Source organism: Xyrauchen texanus, chromosome 6 (genome assembly GCF_025860055.1).
Source record: "Xyrauchen texanus isolate HMW12.3.18 chromosome 6, RBS_HiC_50CHRs, whole genome shotgun sequence".
NCBI lineage: Eukaryota > Metazoa > Chordata > Actinopteri > Cypriniformes > Catostomidae > Xyrauchen > Xyrauchen texanus.
This window is the reverse complement of record NC_068281.1, coordinates 46,686,534-46,700,712: the sequence shown is the minus strand read 5'-3', so window position 1 is coordinate 46,700,712 and position 14,179 is coordinate 46,686,534. Positions and strand designations below refer to the sequence as shown.

Below are 14,179 nucleotides of genomic sequence, written 5' to 3'. Positions count from 1 at the left end.
ATGGGTGAAGCACCACCCCGGCAGAGTGCGCCCTGGACGAGAGGTCCAGTGGCACCGTAAACCTGCTCAGTCTCTTCCAACTCAGATAGGGGTACCCCGAGCTTAGTGAATCAGGCAGTTAGGGATTCAGATATTAGTTATAAAATAAAATAAAATACAATAGGGATTGTTTTGCCAGGGATGCATCAGGAGCGGTCCCAAGTAAGTAAATAAATGGTGACCCTAATTGGTATGGATCAGTATAGGTGACCAGGATGTTTTTGAAGAATACTTTGTGGTGAAATTGGTAGAAATCCAGTATTGTTGCTGCTATAGTTAATTTATCCACGTAAAATATTTGCTGCTAAAATCTTTTCGGTAGTGATTTTCAACTATGACCAAGAAAAATGTCTGATAAAGGGAATTTTATGAGTAGTTCTGACCAAAACGAGCAGGGCACACGCTGTAAACAGCTCTGCTCTGACGAGCTCAGATCAAAGAAATATGCACAACTCATTAAGAAAATGGTCAGTCAGGGGTTTGATTCTGATTGGAACGTCATGCAGCAGATTGACTGGCTGCAGAACTAAAAAGACGCTGATAGGGCTAAATATCTATCCGTGTTTGCCTATTCATGGATTTGTAAACTGGGTGGTATACCGTTAAACCATGAAAAGGCAATTCCAAATGTGATGGACGGATGGTCTAGTTTGATTGCCCAGCGTGATAGAGTGGCAAAAATGATTGGGCAGGAAGTCGGCTGTGATTTGTGTAGTTTGAGTAAGGGTTTTGAGGCTGTTTGTGAAAAAGCAGAAAGTGCTGTGAAAGTTGAGACAGTTCTCCGTCCTCCCTTGGCCCCCACCTTCCCTTCTCAGACTGCTCAGGCAGCGGCTGCTTTCAGCGCTGTTGATCATACTGATAATCAGAACGATGGGCCATATGCTGAGGCGCGCAGATTGTTGAATGTGGCTGTTTCGCGCCCCCCACCTTATAACTGTCAGTGGAAGTGGAAATGAGTCCCCGCAATAACATAACCTGCTATAATTGTGACGAGAGAGGTCATACCTCTAGAGATTGTACCAAGCCTGTTGCCAGATGCAGGAATTGTAACAGAGAGGGCCACATTGCTAGACATTGTCGAAGTGGTAAACAAAAAAAAATCACAGAAAATGAGAGGGTGAAATTTTGAAGATTTTCTGGGCAGAAAATGTGTGTGTGTGCTCAGCTTGCCTGACAGAAAAACAAATGCAGTTCTATTTTGATAGCAGGGAACACTGAGACACTTTATCAGTGATCAAGGCCAAAGAGCGTTCAGTTCAGTCACCATTCACTTTCATTGAAAAAAAAACACAATGAAACTGAATGTGGTCTGCTGTGAGCAGATGTGGGCCCCTGTGTGAGAGAATGCATTAAAGCAACAGATTGGGCTAAATAAATGCAGGCGTGAAACACAGCAAAAGTATAGGAGCATTTATGAAGATGAATATGGTCTGAGGTGATCAGTCTCTAGCAAGCTTCTTAACATTTCATTTTGTATTCCAGCTAGCCGATGATGAGTGTGAAGGATGCCTTATTTTGATTGACACAGGCGCGACTGTATCAATTACAGATCTCGATCTTGAGATCACTTCTAACACTGTGTAAATAGCCACTGTATTGCATACTTTGCAGATGATAAGTGCAGATTTAACAATTTGGCTCATTGTTTCTTTAATTATGAATACTGACTGGAGGCATTTTGAGTTTATTTCTCTTTATTATTCTCTGTGGGTGCTTGGCTGCAATGAAACAATTCGCTTATCTCAGAGTGGCCCCCACCATGAGCTGAAAATGTGCAGTGGCAGGATCTGTTAGTCTAACTGAGACTCGCTCTGAGTGGAAGTTTATAATTTCCAAATTCCCTGATGTATGGGCAAAAGATAAATATGATTGTGGTTTAGCACAGATTCAGCCACTGAGCATCCCAGGTCCTTTGCATGAAGCCAGAAGACAATATCCTTTGAAAAAAGCCAGATGGGAGCTGGCGTTTGACCATTGATTACACTTCTCTGAATTCAGTGTCTGAGAAAATGCACCCTCTGGTGGCCAACCCCAGCAACTATCCTACATGAGATAGGATCTGAACATTGTCTTTTTACTGCTTTAGACATTTCTAACGGTTTTTGGACTTGTCCCCTAGCCAAGGAGGACCAAGGCAGATTTGCTTTCACCAGCAGGGGTCGCCAATGGACATGGAGTCGTTTGCCACAAGGTTTCTGCACACATTGTTTCACCAGGCACTAGCATCCTTCATCGATCCGTAAGAAAACAAATTGAGTGTGACGGATCTGTTGTCCTACAATATGTGGATGACATTTTAATTGCTAGTCCAACCAAGTTCAAACATTTGACTGTTGTACAGACTGTTTTGAATGCCCTCCAAAACGGGGATTCAAAATTAACTTGAAGAAGGCACAACTAGCACTGCCTGAAGTGACGTATTTGGGGCAAATTGTGGGTGTGCACGGCAGACGCATCACTCCTGAACGAAGTTAAAGCTATCATTGAACTTCCAAAACCAAACACGGTTACTGGTCTAAGGCAAGTAATGGGTCTTTTGAATTACTGTCGCCAGTATGTTTCTGAATACACTGAACTTTCTAAACCACTCACAGAGGCGCTGAAAGGAGGAAAACCTGGAGCAGAGCTGATCGACTGGACTGAGGAGATGGAGGAGGCGCTTGTGAGTATCAAAGAAACTCTTGCTTCCTCCCCAGCATTACGCCATGCCGATGCCAGCAGGCCGCTCCATCTATGGACATGGGTGGGAACTCGATCCTATTCAGCTGCCCTGGGTCAAAGGGTTCCAGGAAGAAACTCCTATGGGATGGTAGGATATTATTCTGCTCCTATTCCTGTTTCAATGGCAGGACAGCATCCGTGCCTGTTGATATGCGACTGTGCAGAATGGGCTGTAAAGGTTACAGAGGACATTGTGACTCATCAGAAGGTGATACTGCACACTAGACACCAGATTTTGAAACTGTTAACAAACACTCGCTTAGGCTCTATCTCTAATCAAAGACGAGCTAAATGGGAGACCACTCTCTTGAGTAAAAATGTGGATATAAATATTGACATAGAAACTGCTATCAACCCTGCCTCCTTACTTCCAGAAGAAGGAACTGCACACAACTGTGCCTGACTGATCGAGACGGACAGTCAGAGCCCTCTTCAATCTGAACCACTTTCCGATGCCATGAAGCTGTTCGTGGATGGTTCCAGCTTTCATGAACAGGAAAACGCTTCACTGGCTGGGCTGTTGTAAATGAACATGGTGAAACTGTTGAATGTGGTTCTCTTTCAGGAGGAGGGGCTCAAGTGGCCGAGCTGGTCGCATTGACACAAGCATTGCAGTATGGCCAGGGAAACGAGTCAATGTTTACACTGACAGCCGTTATGCATATGGTGCTGTTCATGACTTCGGCCCTGTGTGGAGACGCAGAGGATTTCTAACCAGTGCCGGTCTGCCGATCTCTCATCAACAGCAGGTAAAAGAACTTATGAATGCCTGTGATCTTCCTGCAACAGGAGCAGTTATCAAAGTCACTGGACATGCAACGGACAAATCTCCTGAGGCCGCGAGGAAACCGAGCTGCTGACACAGCTGCCAGAGAGGCTGCAACACGGACTGAGACTTGTGTGAGTGTTATGGCTCTTGCTCCTCAGGAGAGTGAGACCCCCAGAGACATTTTTAAACTCTATGATGAGGATGACCCTGAAGAGATAGAACAATGGACAAAATTAGGAGCTCAGAAAAATGCAGAAGGACTGTGGAAATTTAATAAGCGTTTTGTTTGTCCTGTTTCTGCTAGAACTGAACTAATGTCTTTGTATCATGGTTTGGCACATGCAGGTCCTGAAAAACTACATGCAATGATTTCCAAAACCTGGTGGTGGCCACGACTGAGGGCTTCTTGCAATGATTTTTGTAAGAGATGTCTAGTATGCCTTAAGGTTAATTCTTCTTCTAAGCTGAAAATTCCCTTAGGACATGCCCCTCGACCTCAAGGGCCATGGACACACCTCCAAATTGATTTCATAGGTCCACTGCCCCTAGTGGAGGTTTTACATACATTCTAATGATTGTTGATCTGTTTTCCAGATGGGTTGAGGCATTTCCACTGAGAAACTGCACCGCAGATGCAACCGCCAAGATTATGTTGAATGAAGTTTTCCCAAGATGGGGTTTGCCCTTACAAATTGATTCAGATCAGGGTACACATTTTACTGGTAAGGTGATGAAAAATGTCATGAAGTTGATGGGGGTGAGGCAACACTTTCACATTCCATTTAGGCCCCAATCTAGCGGATCTATTGAACGCACTAATCGTACGCTTAAAACTTCATTGAGAAAGAGATTGTTGGAGTGGGGGAAAGGGTGGCATGCGGCTGTCCCAGCGATTTTGTTAAGCATGAGAGCCAGCCCTAACAAGACTACACAGCTCAGCCCTTTTGAGGTAATGACAGGTCGCTACATGCGGCTGCCCTGGGATGCCCCCTTGCAACATGAGGGACCATCCGGCCTTTGGAAGACGCTTTACAAAATTATCTGAAAGCTTTGGATGACAGTCTGCGAGACACACGGGTTAGTGTTAGCACACCGACAAGCAGATCGAGATAATTTTGAGCAAAAAGACATGCCTGCTTTGCCTGAAATAGTTGACAATGTAATGTTACAGCGGAGATAGTTTCCCCTTAGGTCCGAAATTTGATGGGCCTTATCAGGTGGTATTGACCACTAACACCTCTGTTCTACTGGACAGGGGTGTTTTGGGTACAGTATGGAGACATTGGTCACAGGTGAAACCACTTGAAAAGTGTAACAACTTACTACCACGGGATCATTAAATGTCTGTCGTGTATGTTAAAATTCTAGAATTCTAGAACAAATGTTTTATCATTACAGATGGCTGAATCCGACTGACATACTGAAGCTGCTAATTCTTCAAGAAGTGCGTAGTGAGAGACGACTGAAAGTGAAACGAGCTTTCATCCGATTGGTACTTCCGCCTCGTTGGTATTTTTAATTCTGATCGCTTTATCATTTTTGATGTGGATTCAAATTTCAATTTGGACAGGGAGATTCCATGCGTTTTCAACTCATTGGGATTGCGAGGAGATCGATAACCGTCCATCATGGGTACAATACCCATGTCTAAATTCAACTGAGGGTCTAAATTTAATTCGACTATGTACCAAAAGGTAAATGATCGTTGTTATCGCTTGGACGGAAATGAGACAGTGACCTATTGGCTTGGTCACTCCCCAAATTATCCCGATACTACCCTCATTATGCAGAAAGGTCGGTGGATGAGGAGTGGAGGCGTTGACCTGTTTGAAGGAGATTTCAGTTCAATGAGCTGGATCCCTGACCACATAGCTCGTGAAAACATGAGTGCATGCTCTATACTGAATGGATATGGTTAATCGATATTTGTTAAAGTCTAGAAAAGGTGAGAGTAGAGCAGAACGAAGGAGGCGTCAGGTAGCAGATGTGGATGACTCCCACATGATTTTAGGTGGAAAAGCAGTGAAACTTCCGTTCTACCCAAGTGCTCCTGATCCTCGCCACATCATGTCATACTATCTTCCCAAAGCTAAGAATGTACTTGGTTACAACAAAGTAGTTAAAGATGTAGCTCTAAGCTATATATATAGCAATATTGTGATTAGAGAAGAACCTGGGTCTGATGAGTATCAAACCGCAATAAATGATAAGGATTTGATGAGATGGGGAGTGTTAGTCCCAACTACATGCCACATGATCCGATGGGACGCTAATAGGGCTTACGGTGCAGTTTGTGATAGGTTAGGACGGATAGATAAAACTGACAAGGACAAGTTCGATCTGAATGGCAGTCAAAATGGTTTGCCTGCTATTAATGCTTTGTCCCTCTCTTGGCCCAGGTACACTAGATTCGATGACCCTTGGAAGGAGACTGCACATGTTGAGCGTTGTTTAGGTAAAGAAATTCAAAAGTGGTCTGTTAAGATGTTTCCTCCTGGAGATGTTGATAAATGTAGAGAAATTTCTGAGAAGCTCACCGGTGTGAAGATGATGGAGATACCCTGGGAGGTGTGTAATGCTTCTTTTGTTAAGTCAGGTTACACTTGGGCTAGTTTTTCTGATGTGTTACACCAGTATGAGTTTGCTAGGAACCTTGCTAACAAAACTGTTTTCAACATGGATCACTTGCATGATTACCTTGAAGATAAATGTTATAGTCCTACATCGATGGCTTATAATGTGACAGCATGGATGCATTTGCAAGTGTTTAAACTGAATATTGAAATAGTGTATACTCGAGCAAAGACTAGTCTGGTACCTTTAAAGTATGAGGAGCTGTTGTGGGACAATTATAAATCATTTCAAGTGAGGATGTGGCCTCAGTTGTCCGATGTAGCTATTGGAGATGAGTGGTTTGACAGGGCAAAACAATTTAGACAATTTCTGAGTCCAATTCCTTCATTACAGGAAATCAGAGATCTAGAGTCTAAGACTCCATCAAAGGACTGTGCTAAACACAGGTTGACACACCCCATGGGTCCTGCATGGCGTCCAGTTGATAAGAGTAAGAAAGCTAACGAAGCAGAGCTGTCTCTTTGTGTTGCAGAGTTGAAGCAGAAGACTGAATATTTTCCTCGGTTGAAGGCGCAAACAGCTCGGCAGAAATTTATCACTGCATTTCTGGAACAGATAAAAACTAATGATCCATTTGCAGGTTATGAGTATTTGAATTCTTTGTTGCTTAAATCTAAGGTCACTCCATGGTATACTGATTCGAACCTCCGTCTGCTATAGCAGTAGCATTGGTTTTGGCTTTTTCGGTAGGAGCAATATTTACTGACATGACGGAAACAGTGGAGGAATATGTGGAGGAAGCCTGGGAGGAGTTTGTGGCTGCGTCAGAGGATTTGGTCATGGGAGCTGTTAAATATGTGTTATATGCTTTCGGAGCTCTTTTGGGAGTGGGTGTCCTCTGTCTGTGTGTGTGCATGTGTGTTCGTTTCTGTTTTTCTTATGTATGCAGGTCTGCTTGCAGTAACTTGAACCCTTCCGAGGAGGAGAAACGACTGAGAAAACTGACGACACGCTTGGAAGAGAAACTTAAGAAGGATAACATCAATGCCCTGTTGTGAGTGGAAGGGGGAGAGCCTTTGCGTGGGGACTGGGAATTTTTAGTATCCAGCATGTCCAGCAATGAGGCTGAAGAGACAAGTGTGACCCGGTCAGGGAAGCATGCGTTACCACTCCACCTTCCGTAGTGACCTCACTTGGTAGACCAGACGTGGCGGTATTGGACCCCACATTGGTCTAAAACGGGGACTGAAGGGTGAGGGTCGAAATCCCTTGTCTCTTCAGATATATCAATACATATATATATATATATCCTTTTATATCAATATCTATCTATATTCTGTTGCTTAACTTCTTTAATAAAATGATGAATTAACTATATGCATGATCATATAATCAATTTTTATTTCCTTATGCATAACTGAAATATACTCTGAATCATATGTGTGTTAAGAGTTAATTTTTCCTTTCCTGCACATTTCTCAGAAGCCTTTCTCTCTCTGTCCTGCCCGCAGGTTGAAGGTCGTTTTGGGAATAAGCTTGAGATGAGAGGGGGGCAGGGGGAGAATGTTACATAGATGTCCCAGATGGATTCTGTGTTTTGATCTTTACCTGTCCATGACTAATTATATGATTTAAAATTCTATGTAATAGCACTTGAATAAGTAGAAGTGTAAATTTTCTCTTATTATTTCTTTAAGGGAAGGAATGCATGTTATTTCTCTCCTTTGCCTGAGGGGTGAATATTTCTTATCTCACTGTTTTGGTTAAAATGACCTGATAAATGTGTGCTCTGGTTCCCTTGTGCGCAGAGAAACACTGTCATTCGTCAGTGTTTCGTGTGTGCGTATTGACCTTCTACCCAGGGAGACACAGCAGGCAGACTGGAAGACGCCCGAGACCATCTGCGAGGTCACTTCAGATGTAAATCTCGATCCAGGACGACAATTGCGCTTGATTAATGTTGATGTGCTATAGCTATCTATATGTTGTGACTTTATGCTCTGTTAGCCAATCAGGAGTTAAATAATAGAATATACGTCATTGCAAATGGTATAATTGATGTAAAAATTTGTGTAAGGTATTGAGTTAGCTTTCGATCTCCTCGTGAGACTTTGCCGCTGGCTATTACCAATTTCACTGCAAACTATTCTTCAGTAAATTTTGGATTCTTTGATTGAACTTCTTGACTCCTGGTTTTTCTTTCTCCTTATCTGATCCGGGTCACAACTGTTATACCCCTAACACTAAACATCTTGGATCAATGAGCCATTTCATTATAACAACATCTTGAACCAAATGCAATGGAGTTACCCAACTCCAAACAAAAACAAAATTAGTATTGATCATGCTTTATCTGAAGAACAAGTATCCCCCTTTTGTCAAGATCAAATAAAGGCCCAAATATGAGGTTACTCCACATGCTATTCCAATGACCTGCTTGCAGATCCCATGTTTAAATGTACGCTGCTTTTACCAAACTCGTGTAGCTCCGCTAGCAGCAGAGCTCCCTAAAATACAGGAAACTCGCAAAGGCTCCCCCTCCACGGAAATCTTTAGTAAAAGGCGAAAGATTTATACGCAATGAAGAGAAACTCGAGCTGTGAGCCATAGCCTTTGGGCCAGTACCCTAACACTACTGTGCCATAATAATCAACAAGGGTAACCTCTGGTGCAGGTTCCTCCTGGATTGCTTTTTCTCAGTGGACCATTCCAATTGGGAGCATTTAAGGTAATACCTTTCCCTCTAAAAATTAAAACAATCCCAATCTAAAGAGAATCTCACTGAAGCTGAGTTCAAGTAAAATCCCCTAATGGAAAGCATAACACATATTAGTTGACTTCATTACAACGTTTGATAGGGTAATTCTGGAGTAAGGTGTTGAGGTAAAACAAGAAAGTTGTGCTTTGTGCAAACATGTTGTGACATTAATATCATTGCCATTTGTTCTGAAGAGTAAGACATAGAACATTTATATGGAAAAGGGCATGGCCCACACAGCACAGAACCAAAACATCCTTTACACTGATATACATCATGTGGATTTCTTCCATGGGCATCTCTCAGGTGTGAGTAAGAAACATTTCCACTCAGTCTTTTCAGGGCACAGGCTAGTAACATGTGACAATGTGATTCAGTGTGAATCACAGTAGTTTTCAGGAACAAAGAAAGAATAAAGGTGTCAACACACCATTGATTGCGATCTGATATGACTCACCAAAACCCTGTTTTTCACCCTACTCTAATAAACATCCAAGGCCTTTAGCACAGAAGAAAACAGTGCATGCTATTGTTTTAATTCTTTGTTGAATTGATGAAAATGCATCATACTCCTTGAACCTTCATGTGATTGAATTTTGTAAAGTCATTACATATCCTAGATATGGAGATGCTGTTTGCCCAACTTGGCACCATGACTGGAAGCAAGTTGGCACGCGTTCCTCGTTAGTATAGTGGACAGTATCTCCGCCTGTCACGCTGGAAGACCGGGTTCGATTCCCGACGGGAGTTTGCCGTTTTAGGGCTTCCGAACAATAACTTGTCAATTCTAATTGAGTGGTGTGTTTGCACCTTTAAGCGCCATTCGCGATGTTTCCCTGGTTGCCAAACACTACTTTGCACAAGTGCGTGTTTCTTTAAAGTGTTTGTCATATTGTAAGCAATAATATTCTTGTGAACAGGCAGGTTTTGCACAAACTGGCAATCGGCTCAGGGGGCCACGATTCAGAGGCACTTCCTCGTTGGTCTAGTGGACTGTGTCTTGGCCTGTTACGTGTTAGACCTGGATTGTCTTCCCTGATGGGTAGTGTCATTTTTTGGGTTGCTAAACATCTTGGATCACATAAACAAGATACTACTTTCAAGCTGCTGAAGAAATGAGCCATTTCATTATAACAACATCTTGAACCAAATGCAATGCATTGGCCGGGAATCAAACACAGGTCAACTGCTTGGAAGGCAGCTATGCTCACCACTATACCACCAACGCAAGCAGAAGCAATGTTTAGGCCATGTTTTATAGAATTGCATACATATAAAAAAGCAGAGAACATTCCTTGGTTAACAAAATACTAGTTTATACCCACATTGAAAATGCATGCCTGCTGTCTGTATCCCGACTTATCCATCTTGTGGAAGAGAGTACTCCATTTAATGCTAGACAGACCTTAAATACGTGCTGCTTACCAACTGTCAGAAATAGGTATATCTCAGCTCTGTCCAAGATAGAAAATGCTGTGTTGGAATATTCCATTCCGAATACATTATCAAACATCTGTTTTATGTTAGCATGGAGCTCTCTCTCTCTCTCTCTCTCTTCCTCTGTGTATACATTGTGTAGTGTGTAGACTGTAATAGTGTGTATGCCAGAGGTCCGAAGGCTCTTAAGGTTTTGAAGGAGACCAACATATGCATTTGTCATCTATGAGGTAATGTCTATTTCTGTTGGTTCAGAGATGTGAACTCCCTTCAGTATTGTCCTATATATTTGTATGTTATTGAGGAGACAAGGAGCTTTTTCTATTCTTTACCTTTCTCCCCAACGTTGGTTTGCTTGATTTGATTCACGACTCAATAAAAACCCGGAGAGGAAAAAGGCACTGAGGTTTAGAATATTTTCATTTCTAACAATTGGGGGCTCGTCCGGGATTTCCAAACGGTAAGAATCTAAATTAATTCCCCTTTTAATGAGGAGTTGATTCTTATTGTTTGATGAGAAATAATTTTAAAGTATATGATTATAATGTTATGATAGTGCCGGATTGCGTTATTGAAAGACCGTATAGGTCACCAGAGACTGTTCAGCAGAGACTGGTGACTCCTCGTGTTTAAATAATGCGGAAGAGCGATAAAGGACATGATCCAGTTTATTTATCGTTAGTAGTGTACGGTCTCCTCGTATTTTTTGATAAATGCGGAAGGTTTCCTCGTACTTCTAATGAAATACGGGAAGAACAAAGAAAGAGACATGAATTCCTCTTTTTTGTTATGTGATTTCCTCGTAAGTTTTTGATAAACTTCGAGAAGAACGTAAGGAAACGTGATTAATTTCCTTCGTTGTGTGAGATCCTTACTTTTATAAGCATAAAAAATCTCCGTCGCTTTTTTGGGGGTTTGTGATTGAATCAATGCAATTTTTTCTCCTCTTTCTCTATTCCTCTTCTTTCTTTTGCTTCTTTGACTAAAATGCTTTACTAACAATTGACACTGCAGCATTTTTTCTTCTTTGTTTTTTCTATTTGATTATTTGAATTTTGTTTATTTTGTTTACAGGTGTATATTTTTGTGGTCTCAAAAATGGGAAATAAAATAAATCCACCTTTATTTAATGAATCTCCGAAAGATTTTATGGATAGAAATAATCAAGCCTTTTTACGGAACCTTATCTATCAAATTTAGCTGGCTGGTCAGAGGGTAAAATACAATTAGATCCATTTCCGCTGAAAGATCGTTTAAAGATACAGACATGACTGCAGCTGAAAGACATGATTTTAGGAAATTGGGGTAATCCAGAATGGGACTTTGATTATATGACACAATCCTATAAAACTTGGGCAATGATGAAAAAGTACTGGGATCATGGACCTGAGATAGACAAAGAGGATGAAAAAAATAAATAAATAAAAAAAAATAAAAAGATCGTAAATTTTCTACTCCGCGGGCTGATCTCAGAGCAGAGTCGGACAGAGTGGTGAGTGTCACTCAGTCAGTCTCACAGCCTGAGGAGAAACATGAAACTTTCTCTCCCCGCTCTCCCTCCGAGTTATGAATATTTTCAGGCTCCTTTAGCGTGTGCGCCCGTGAAAAATGAACTGCATCATGATTTGAAGGCTGCAACTGCAATTCCGTTCGTGGAAACTTCAGAAGGATTTAAGGTTCATACGTTGCCTTTTGCTGATGTTATAGCTATCACCACGAATAATTTTTTAACGATGTCAATTGATGACTTTGACAAGTGTTTATGTGAGTTTTCCTCTGCTGAAGCCTTTGCTTCCTCAAAAGAAAAAACTCTAATTATGTTACAGGTTGATGCGGCTCAGAAAAAACGTCCCTTCGTTCACACAAAAAGTCTGTTAAATGTTACTGTTGTGGTCGTTCTGGACATCTTGCAAAATCTTGCAGACAAAGGGCTCATCTCAGTTCACAGTCAGGCTTACTGCCTGAGGGGAGAGGGAAAAAGCAACAGTTTAATACAAACCAGATGTGTACACGCTCAAATGTCTATGACAGAAAACCCCCACCTTCGTTTTCTCCTAGCTACAGACAGAGTGTAAAAAATAAATAAATAAAAAATAAAAATTCAAGGAGATATCCAACTGAATGGAATCGCGCCTGACGGTGCGAGAGCAAAGAATCTGAATTTTCAAAACTTTCGATGTAATATCCAAATAAATCAAATGTTTTGCCATTACTTGAACTAAATGTTGACCATAAACCTACATGTTTTAATTGATAGCGGCGCTTCGGTGTCCTCGTTATCTTCCGATGTGTACTCATGCAGGCTCCGTCACGGGAAAGCAAATTAATTCTGTAGGGATTAATAATGTTCCTGTGAAATGCTGAATTGACGCCCACCTTACCAATTACCTCTAAGGATGTATCGACATTGTTTAAAATGCATTCATTTGCAATTATACCGAATTCACCATTCTGCCTGTTAGGTGCAGACTTGATGCACAAAATTGGTATGAAATTGAATTTTGATGCTAACTCTTTGACACTTTTGTTTCCTTCAGTTTTTCCATTACAACCGACACCGGAAATGCTCTTGTTGAAGATTCGTCTGCAACTGTGCGGCTACCAGAAATTTCGGGAGTCAACCCTCAATTGTGGGCGGAACACAAGGATGACGTAGGGTTAATAGATATCCAGCCCTACAGGGCGATTTTGATAAATACTAGGCCTGTGTTTCATAAACACCCGCTTTCAAAGGAAAAAGAGGAGGGACTTAAACCTCTCATTGATCGATTTTTGGAACAAGGCATTCTGGTTCGAACTCATTCACCTTATAATACACCAATTAATCCAATTAAGAAAGCTAATGGTACTTGGCGTTTAACGCAAGACCTAAGAAAAAATTAATGATTTGGTCAAACCACTTGCTCCTATTGTACCAGAAGTTCAGGCTATAATTAATTCTATTCCTTCAGAACATACATTTTATTATGTTATTGATTTAAGCTCCGCAATTTTCAGTATTCCTGTTCATCCTGATACTCAGCCACTGTTTGCATTTTGTTTTCAGAATTGTCAATATAGTTGGACACGTCTCCCTCAAGGGTTCAGAGATTCTCCGGCTGTTTTCTCCGCTGTAGTGCACGACACACTGAAAGATGTCAAACTTCCTCCAGACACCTGCCTGCTGGTCACATGTGTGCTGCTGCCACAAAAAAGAAATTGTTTGCAAAGTCCTGGCTGACAAACTTCAATGGGTGCAGAGAAAAGTCACTTACCTTGGACATGAACTGTCACAAGGCCAAGTTCGCCTGTCTGCGGACAGGATCAAAGCCATCGCTACATTTAAGCATCCATCCACATGGAAGCAAATGCAAAGCTTCCTGGGACTGGTCAATTACTGCCGCCTGTGGGTGCCTAATTGCTCCATGTTTGACAAAATCCTGCGCGAAGCTACGCTGGGTGACAACGACGATCTTACATGGACAAGTGAGATGAATCAAGCATTCAAACATTTGCAAGCATCACTCTTAAGGCCGCCTGCCCTTGGCCTACCCTGTTACACACAAGACTTTCATCTATACGTGTACGAAAGTGGGGGCACAGCCGCAGCAATCCTGGCCCAAGAGCATGGGGGCACTTTTCGATCCAATAGCTTATTTATCTAAGACCCTTGATTCGGTCAGCTCAGGGACTTCCGGCTTGTTTGCGTGCAGTGGCTGCTACAGCAATCATGATACAGGATGCTGAAAAGGTTGTTTTGTCACATCCTCTTATTGTACATGTTTCTCATCGGGTAGGAGCCATTATGCATAATATTTCGACTCAACACATGACTGCCCAACGCCGTTCCGGCTATGAGGCTATATTGTTAGCTACTGCTAATGTAACGTTGAAAGTAACTT

General features: G+C 41.9%; 1 protein-coding gene and 1 non-coding gene across 3 annotated transcripts in view; both read right to left on the bottom strand.

Annotated features, from left to right (window-relative positions):
- Nucleotides 1-14,179, bottom strand: part of LOC127644551 (gastrula zinc finger protein XlCGF57.1-like) — a 532,867-nt gene that overhangs the window by 209,352 nt on the left and 309,336 nt on the right. The window lies entirely within an intron of this gene.
- LOC127645864 (U5 spliceosomal RNA) lies at nucleotides 8,588-8,702 on the bottom strand. Its single transcript, XR_007970832.1, has one exon. It is a non-coding gene; the product is annotated as a U5 spliceosomal RNA (small nuclear RNA).